Genomic DNA, 10015 nt, shown 5'->3' on the forward strand with positions numbered 1-10015 from the left:
GTCATATACTGAAACGCATATGTCATATACTGAAACGCATATATCATATACTGAAACGCATATATCATATACTGAAACACATATATCATATAGTGAAACGCATGTATCATATACTGAAACTCATATATCATATACTGAAACGCATATATCATATAGTGAAACGTATATATCATATAGTGAAACGTATATATCATATAGTGACATTTTTCATATATCATATACTGAAACGTATATATCATATAGTGAAACGCATATATCATATACTGAAATTTTTCATATATCATATAGTGAAACGCATATATCATATACTGAAATTTTTCATATACCATATAGTGAAACAGATGGAGTGAAATTTGTATATATATAGACTGAAAAAACACTTATATCATATAGTGAAACAGATGGAGTGAAATTTGTTTATATCATATAGTGAAACAGATGGAGTGAAATCTGTATATATATAGACTGAAAAAAATGCTTATATCATATAGTGAAACAGATGGAGTGAAATTTGTATATATATATATACTGAAACTGGTCATCAGTCACATGATCATGACCCTGGCAGGTTGACTCCGCCTCCTAGAGCTCATTCTGAGCTTGCTGGCAAGCAGTGTAGGCCTCTCCATTGAACTGGGTAAGTTTTTCTTCCCATTGGTTTTGTACATTTGAGCCCCTTTGTTTAATTTAATCATTTTCTGCATTTTGAATTGTGTATTATATACATTTATGTTAGTATCTGTGAAATGGTTTCACTGTGGTTCAATTAGTTTCATTGCTAATTCTTGTTTAAGATGGCATGATGCTATCATGTGAGTTTTTGGATGGGGGTTCTGGGGTGAGATGGGGACTTGCTTGTTTTGATCTTTTTTGGGGCATGTGGGATTAATGTTGGAAGTAGTGATAATTTTGGGGGTTCATGGGGTTACATGTGGATGTGCTGACTTGACATGGTCTGTTGTGGGATTAGTGGTTTTGGGGAGTGGAGGAGGTGTTATTACTTCAGGTTTTTTAAATTAATTTTGCAATTTCATTATGTTTATCTTTTCATTAAAAAGACAGTGTAATGTAGGTTTTTTTTTTATTTTAAACTGATTGGATTGGTTGGCAAATTCTGTTATTGATGTCATTGCTGGAAATTTGCTGTTATTTAGACCTTCTTGTTGTGTTGTGTTTTTAAAATTTTCTTTTCCTTTTCAGACTCTGTGTAGGACTTGTTTTTGCAGATTTTTGGAATATTTAATACGTTTTTCCAGACACATTGAAGATGATTTCTAAAAGGTATGTGGTGCATTAACCATTCCTTAAATGTACAGAACACAAAACATAGTGACATATAGGGGGTGCATGCACATAGTGAAATATAGTGGTACACTATAAATATAGGGACGCAGTGTGGTGCATAGACAAAAATAAGGACATGGGAGGACATGCAAGCATAGGGACACAGGAGGACACAATATAAATATAAAAACACATGGGGGCACAGAAACATAGGGGCCCACAGACAAACAAAATAAAAACATAGGTACACAGAGTCACACATATATACAGGGAAACACACAAAGACACTCACAGGGACACATAGAGGCCAATACACCCAGGGTTACATAAAGGGGTACGCTTGAAAAGTGGTTCATTTGCATATCAAAATACAGGTAATGTCATAGACACGAGGAAACCTTTTCCTAATTCATGCATTTGCTTGCATATCTGTTAATACAATGTATAGATTATGCTTCATCATTATTTACTCTCTAATTCAATTCAGATATCCGAACTATCTTCTATACTAGATGAATTGTATAGTTTAACTTATCAATCATTTAATTTTTTACAGGCTCAAATCCCATTGGAGGACGCCTATTGGAGACTAACATTTCTTAGCTCTTCGCTTGGTAGTGACTGGCAGGCGGGGACGTCCAAGATATGATATAAACGTGGAACATATTTCTGCTTTTTCAACTCTTGGTTTTCATTGGCAAACAATTTCTAAATGTTTTGGTATTAGCCGTTGGACTTTGTATCATCATAGCCAAAGAACTGGATTTTGAAGACCCCGATTATCAAATATTTCTGATTCTGAACTTCAAAATCTTATATATGAAATTCTCATCACTACTCCAAAATGCAGGAGAAGTCTATCTAATTGGTAGCTTAAATGCAAGACAAACTCAAGTTTAATGTTTATTGACCTGGTTGGAAGAACAATCAGAAGAAGATCAGCTATCCAGAGAAGAGTTTCTAATGTATTATGTTCTAATCAATTATGGTAAATTTTATATTTTGTAATAAAAAATATAATACTGTATCATTCGCTTAAAAATTGTAAATATATGAAAAATAAATTATATAATTATACCATGTTCACGGTCTATCCATTGTCTCAATTATTATCTTTGTTAACATGTTTTTCTTTCCTAATATGGTGACAGCACATGAAGAGAGTCCTTACATTTGTGAATTAAATTCATGACACTCAGAGAGGAGGTACACAACCAGGGCCGGCCCTATAATGGGGCAGACTGGGGCAATTGCCCCAGGCGGCACTTTAGAAGGGGCGGCACTTTGCCGCCCCAAGCACTTTTTTTTTGTTTTTTTGAAGCGGAGGAGAGAGAGAGAGGGGCAGCGAGTGATTTTCGCTTACCCGCTCGGCGCCCCTCTCTCTCCTCTGCGGCGAGTCTCCCTGTTCGGTCCCGGTGCCGGCTTGTAATGCAGAGCGCCGGAAGTGACGTCAATTTCCGGCGCTCAGCATTACAAGCCGGCACCGTGGCAGAGCAGGGAGACTCGCCGCAGGACTGTTTAAAGGTAAGTACCGGGGGGGGTTTATGGCGTCGGCGAAGTTTAAAATGCCCCCCCCGGCGTCGGCGGGGGGGGGCGGCGTTTTAAACTTCGCCCCCCCCGGCGTCGGCGGGGGGGGGGCGGCGTTTTAAACTTCGCCCCAGGCGGCGTTAAGTCTTCGGCCGGCCCTGTACACAACCACAAGCTTTCAGCTCCTCTCCTTCCAACTGAAGCTTCCTCCCGGAGCTTAGTTTTGTATTCTGTTGAAGCTCCGTGATTATTTAATTCTTGTTTCCCCCCGAAGGTTTATAGTTTTTTTTTTTCACTTTCATGGTGTATACCTGAATAGAGTGTACCTAAATTACCTAAATTATGTGGTTTATGAGGTAAGGAAGCTTTGGTCAAAGCATCTTCTGTACAATTGGCGAGGAATCCATAACCAACACTGTGATAGTACCTTTAAAATGTTTAAAATGTCTAAATATACCGTATTGGCTCAATTATAGGCGGCACCCTTAACGTTTGGTGCTATTTTAAAGAAAAAAATATTTATAGAGAACAAATACACATGAGTGGAATGGTAAAGCAGTATTTTATCCAATGAACAGGAATACATGCATTTTGTTTTTGGTACCCATTATGCAGTTAGTCAGCATAGGTCATATACAAACAAAAATTTGGAAAACCAATATCCATTTTAAGGTCCTCCCCCTTAATAATACACCTTACTCATAGATACACCACTCTCCCACCCTCATATGCTTTATAACCCCTGATATGCCACTCTGCCATCTGATATGCTTTATGCCACCCTGATATGCCACTCTGCCCCCGTCCCCCAGACTTACCAATGCATCCCCAGAGTCCATGGTGTCTAGCGGGGGCAGCCAGTGGACGTCTGCGCGATGCACCTAGACAACCTCTACTGCTTCTCGCCACTTTCGCCGGGGCTTCTATGTCAACGCTAAGTCAAAGAAGTTCCGGCAGCAGCTGAGGTTATCTGCGCGTATTGCACAGGCGTTCACTGCTGGCCGGTAGTGCTGCCGGGCTTCTTTGACAGAACCGGAAGATCATATCAAGTCCAGCAGCAGCGGGGGTTGTCTGCATTGGGCAGACGCCCACTCGCTGCCAGAGAGAAGGATCCAGGTCCCCTGCAGCAGTGCGGGGGATCTGGAACCTAACCTTGCTGCTTGGCCACAGCAGGGCTAAATGATAAAAAACAAAACACCTGCCCGGCGCCCGAATTGCGCATTCCTGCGATAAACTCCGATTATAGGCTGCACACCGAAAAAGGACGAAAAAGTGCGGCCTATAATTGAGCAAATACAGTATGTGCCTGCTTTATTCCCCTATGAAGGCCTGCTCTGTCCTCCATTTACATATAGTCATTTACATATAGTCTTTAGAAGTGATTGAGGCACCTCCATTTTTCATTCATCAGTAACAGAAGCTTTTATCAATTTTCTTTTTCATTAAACACACCGGAGGCAGTGGCGAGGGACGACAGGAAGGGCGGCGCTTCTACAAGTTGTTCCAGCGCCGCCTTCGCCTACATACTGTGTGCTCGAAGGGAAGGAGGGCGGGGCAGCCCTGGGTTCAGTTGAAGGGGCGGCGCTTACAGCGCTGTCTCCTTCAACAGAGAGTAGTATGGTAGTAAGGAAGGCACGGGAGGTGAATCTTCAGGCATGACGTCATCCCTATAAAACCTCTGAGCACCGTTATGGCGGTGCTCAGATATTCCGAAGCGCTCGGTCGACTGCAGTGCGTCCCTAGTTCTGCGCTCCCTTCCCTACTGTGACCTTTTGCCAATTGATTGCTGCCCCCGGATTGTTCTTTGACCCCTGCCTATTGATTGTTGCCTGGACCTGACCTCGGATTGTTCTCTGACCTTGATTTGGATTGCTGCCTGCCTAGACCTTCGGCTTGCCTATTGACTTCCTCTTAGTTTCTTGAGACTCTTTCTAGACACCCCTGCATCTTGGACTCCTCCCTCGCCCGCACCCCAGGTACCTCATGGTACCTTGCAACAGGAGATGCATTGACTACAGCTTCCTCACCTCATAAACCACATAGCTAATTTAGGTACACTCTATTCAGGTATACGCCTTGAAAGTGAATAAAAAAAGCTGTAAATCTTCTGGGGAAAAAAAGAATTAAATAAAAATACTTTTTTTTTTTTTAAATGCATAACACGGAGCTTCAACAGCGAACATCCTCTTTGTGAGGAGGTAGAATACAAAACTAAGCTCCGGGAGGAAGCGTCAGTTGGAAGGAGAGGAGCTGAAAGCTTTCTGAGTGTCATGAATTTAATTCACAAATGTAAGGACTCTCTTCATGGATTCCTCGCCAATTGTACAGAAGATGCTTTGACCGAAGCTTCCTTACCTCATAAACCACATAATTTAGGTAATTTAGGTACACTCTATTCAGGTATACACCATGAAAGTGAAAAAAAAAAACTATAAACCTTCGGGGGGAAACAAGAATTAAATAATCACGGAGCTTCAACAGAATACAAAACTAAGCTCCAGGAGGAAGCTTCAGTTGGAAGGAGAGGAGCTGAAAGCTTGTGGTTGTGTACCTCCTCTCTGAGTGTCATTAATTTAATTCACAAATGTAAGGACTCTCTTCATGTGCTGTCACCATATTAGGAAAGAAAAACATGTTAACAAAGATAATAATTGAGACAATGGATAGACCGTGAACATGGTATAATTATATAATTTATTTTTCATATATTTACAATTTTTAAGCGAATGATACAGTATTATATTTTTTATTACAAAATATAAAATTTACCATAATTGATTAGAACATAATACATTAGAAACTCTTCTCTGGATAGCTGATCTTCTTCTGATTGTTCTTCCAACCAGGTCAATAAACATTAAACTTGAGTTTGTCTTGCATTTAAGCTACCAATTAGATAGACTTCTCCTGCATTTTGGAGTAGTGATGAGAATTTCATATATAAGATTTTGAAGTTCAGAATCAGAAATATTTGATAATCGGGGTCTTCAAAATCCAGTTCTTTGGCTATGATGATACAAAGTCCAACGGCTAATACCAAAACATTTAGAAATTGTTTGCCAATGAAAACCAAGAGTTGAAAAAGCAGAAATATGTTCCACGTTTATATCATATCTTGGACGTCCCCGCCTGCCAGTCACTACCAAGCGAAGAGCTAAGAAATGTTAGTCTCCAATAGGCGTCCTCCAATGGGATTTGAGCCTGTAAAAAATTAAATGATTGATAAGTTAAACTATACAATTCATCTAGTATAGAAGATAGTTCGGATATCTGAATTGAATTAGAGAGTAAATAATGATGAAGCATAATCTATACATTGTATTAACAGATATGCAAGCAAATGCATGAATTAGGAAAAGGTTTCCTCGTGTCTATGACATTACCTGTATTTTGATATGCAAATGAACCACTTTTCAAGCGTACCCCTTTATGTAACCCTGGGTGTATTGGCCTCTATGTGTCCCTGTGAGTGTCTTTGTGTGTTTCCCTGTATATATGTGTGACTCTGTGTACCTATGTTTTTATTTTGTTTGTCTGTGGGCCCCTATGTTTCTGTGCCCCCATGTGTTTTTATATTGATATTGTGTCCTCCTGTGTCCCTATGCTTGCATGTCCTCCCATGTCCTTATTTTTGTCTATGCACCACCCTGCGTCCCTATATTTATAGTGTACCACTATATTTCACTATGTGCATGCACCCCCTATATGTCACTATGTTTTGTGTTCTGTACATTTAAGGAATGGTTAATGCACCACATACCTTTTAGAAATCATCTTCAATGTGTCTGGAAAAACGTATTAAATATTCCAAAAATCTGCAAAAACAAGTCCTACACAGAGTCTGAAAAGGAAAAGAAAATTTTAAAAACACAACACAACAAGAAGGTCTAAATAACAGCAAATTTCCAGCAATGACATCAATAACAGAATTTGCCAACCAATCCAATCAGTTTAAAATAAAAAAAAACCTACATTACACTGTCTTTTTAATGAAAAGATAAACATAATGAAATTGCAAAATTAATTTAAAAAACCTGAAGTAATAACACCTCCTCCACTCCCCAAAACCACTAATCCCACAACAGACCATGTCAAGTCAGCACATCCACATGTAACCCCATGAACCCCCAAAATTATCACTACTTCCAACATTAATCCCACATGCCCCAAAAAAGATCAAAACAAGCAAGTCCCCATCTCACCCCAGAACCCCCATCCAAAAACTCACATGATAGCATCATGCCATCTTAAACAAGAATTAGCAATGAAACTAATTGAACCACAGTGAAACCATTTCACAGATACTAACATAAATGTATATAATACACAATTCAAAATGCAGAAAATGATTAAATTAAACAAAGGGGCTCAAATGTACAAAACCAATGGGAAGAAAAACTTACCCAGTTCAATGGAGAGGCCTACACTGCTTGCCAGTAGTGATGTCCGGATCATGAACGAATCGTTCATTTGATCCGGTTCTTTTTAGTGATCCGGATGAGTCGGTTCACTAGACTGAACGATTCGTTTGTAGCGGTTCAGTCTGTGAATCATCATGCAGCTGTAACCTGATCCTAGAGCTGTGAGTCATCTGCAGAGCACTCTGGGGTCAGGTTACAGCTCATTAATTCTCATAGGAACGATGACTCATAGAGTCAGAGAGTCGTTCAAAGAGTCGAATGATCCGAAGAGTCGAATGAACCGAAGAGTCGAATGAACCGAAGAGTCGAATGAACCGAAGAGTCGAATGAACCGAAGAGTCGAATGAACCGAAGAGTCGAATGATTCGAATCTTACAGGGATCCGGATCTTACAAGGATCCGAATCTTACAGAGATTCGAATCATTCAGAGAATATTACTGATACCATACTTTTATAAATAAATACATTAATAATGTTCACACTGCCCCCAGGATTTAGATTCCCCTGAGTTTGCCCCCCTTTACCTATAACTGCACCTACAGTTAACTTTATTAAATTAATTAAATTAACCCTCAGTCATCAGCATAAAATTAACCCTTATACCCCATCAACCATAACTGCCCCTGAAATTAACCGTAAAGATCCCATTAACCATAACGGCCCCTGAAATTAACCCTAAAGACCCCATTAACCATAACGGCCCCTGAAATTAACCCTAAATACTCCATTAACCATAACTACCCCTAAATTAATTGCATGTACTCCAGATAAATTACCTAATAAATTGGTATGGTTGATGGGGTCTTTAGTGTTAATTTGGGGGCAGTTATGCTTAATGGGGTGTTTAAGGATAATTTAGGGGCAGTTATGCTTAATGGGGTCTTTAGTGTTAATTTGGGGGCAATTATGCTTAATGGGGTGTTTAGGGTTAATTTGGGGGCAGTTATGCTTAATGGGGTGTTTAGGGTTAATTTGGGGGCAGTTATGCTTAACGGGGTGTTTAGGGTTAATTTAGGGGCAGTTATGCTTAATGGGGTGTTCAGGGTTAATTTGGGGCAGTTATGCTTAATGGGGTGTTAAGGGTTAATTTTAGGGGCAGTCATGGTTGATGGTGTGTTAAGGGTTAATTTTAGGGCAGTCATGGTTGATGGGGTGTTTAGGGTTAATTTAATGGTGAGGGTTAATTTAATTAATTTAATAAAGTTAGCTTAAGGTGCAGTTGCAGGTAAAGGGGAATGTAAATCCTGGGGGCAGTGATTATTAATGTATTATTTATAACAGTATGGTAATATTCTCTTAATGATTAGAATGCCAATGAAGGCAGAGAGTCGTTCAAAGATCCGGATCTTACAATGATCCGGATCTTACAATGATCCGGATCTTACAATGATCCGGATCTTACAATGATCCGGATCTTACAGTGATCCGGATCACTGTAAGATTCGGATCCCTGTAAGATCCGAATCTTTGAACGACTCTCTGCCTTCATTGACATCACTGGAGGCAGGGGGGAGGATTCATAATAAAAGGGGCGGGGCCAATCGTTAGTGTGCCTGCACGGAGTTACTGGAAAACAGTAACTCCGTGCAGACACACTGAGTGATCCGAAGATCCGGATCATGAATCGGATCATTTCAGTGAACGAATCGAAATGATCCGATTCACTTTAATGATCCGAACTTCCCATCACTACTTGCCAGCAAGCTCAGAATGAGCTCTAGGAGGCGGAGTCAACCTGCCAGGGTCATGATCATGTGACTGATGACCAGTTTCAGTATATATATATACAAATTTCACTCCATCTGTTTCACTGTATGATATAAGCATTTTTTTCAGTCTATATATATACAGATTTCACTCCATCTGTTTCACTATATGATATAAACAAATTTCACTCCATCTGTTTCACTATATGATATAAGTGTTTTTTCAGTCTATATATATACAAATTTCACTCCATCTGTTTCACTATATGGTATATGAAAAATTTCAGTATATGATATATGCGTTTCACTATATGATATATGAAAAATTTCAGTATATGATATATGCGTTTCACTATATGATATATACGTTTCAGTATATGATATATGAAAAATTTCACTATATGATATATACGTTTCACTATATGATATATACGTTTCACTATATGATATATGCGTTTCAGTATATGATATATGAGTTTCAGTATATGATACATGCGTTTCACTATATGATATATGTGTTTCAGTATATGATATATGCGTTTCAGTATATGATATATGCGTTTCAGTATATGACATATGCGTTTCAGTATATGACATATGCGTTTCAGTATATGATATATGCGTTTCACTATATGATATACAAGGGAAGAAAACCTGAAATAATGTCCCTAACGGCCCCTCATAGAATCCTTTCTTCCATCTATTCTCCTTACTAATACATTTCAAAGGCTATATGTTGCTACCTTTACCAAACTTGTCAGATTTTCCCTGTATGTTAGTAGCGCTGTTGCTATAATTTAAAGTTCAACATGGAAAAAAGCAATGTGCTAGAAGGGCATCTTTTTTTTTTTGTTTTGTTTTTTTTTTTACAAATGTTATTGTTCTTTTTTATTAACTCATTTTAATTTAAAATATATAGTCGGATATTGTCAAGTAAATCTCTTCCTGTTTAGGTGTTAAGGCTACCTTTTTCACCACTTTAAAGATTGAATATTGCAGGCTTGTGAACCACATCGTATTATTGCCTGTTTCTAGAGGTCAAATAAGGGCACAATTGGTGCTTGAGATCTCTCTCC

At 38.9% G+C, this 10015-nt stretch overlaps 2 long non-coding RNA genes across 2 annotated transcripts; one reads left to right on the top strand and one right to left on the bottom strand.

Moving 5' to 3' along the window:
* Positions 1-586: 586 nt before the first annotated feature.
* LOC128492766 (uncharacterized) lies at positions 587-2330 on the top strand. The gene is made up of 3 exons (XR_008354135.1): positions 587-637; positions 1201-1281; positions 1841-2330. It is a non-coding gene; the product is annotated as an uncharacterized LOC128492766 (long non-coding RNA).
* A 3192-nt stretch (positions 2331-5522) lies between these two features.
* LOC128492767 (uncharacterized) lies at positions 5523-7247 on the bottom strand. The gene is made up of 3 exons (XR_008354136.1): positions 7215-7247; positions 6572-6652; positions 5523-6012 (listed from the first exon to the last, which is right to left on the bottom strand). It is a non-coding gene; the product is annotated as an uncharacterized LOC128492767 (long non-coding RNA).
* Between the last annotated feature and the right edge of the window lie 2768 nt (positions 7248-10015).

This window comes from Spea bombifrons, chromosome 4 (genome assembly GCF_027358695.1).
Source record: "Spea bombifrons isolate aSpeBom1 chromosome 4, aSpeBom1.2.pri, whole genome shotgun sequence".
Taxonomy (NCBI): domain Eukaryota; kingdom Metazoa; phylum Chordata; class Amphibia; order Anura; family Pelobatidae; genus Spea; species Spea bombifrons.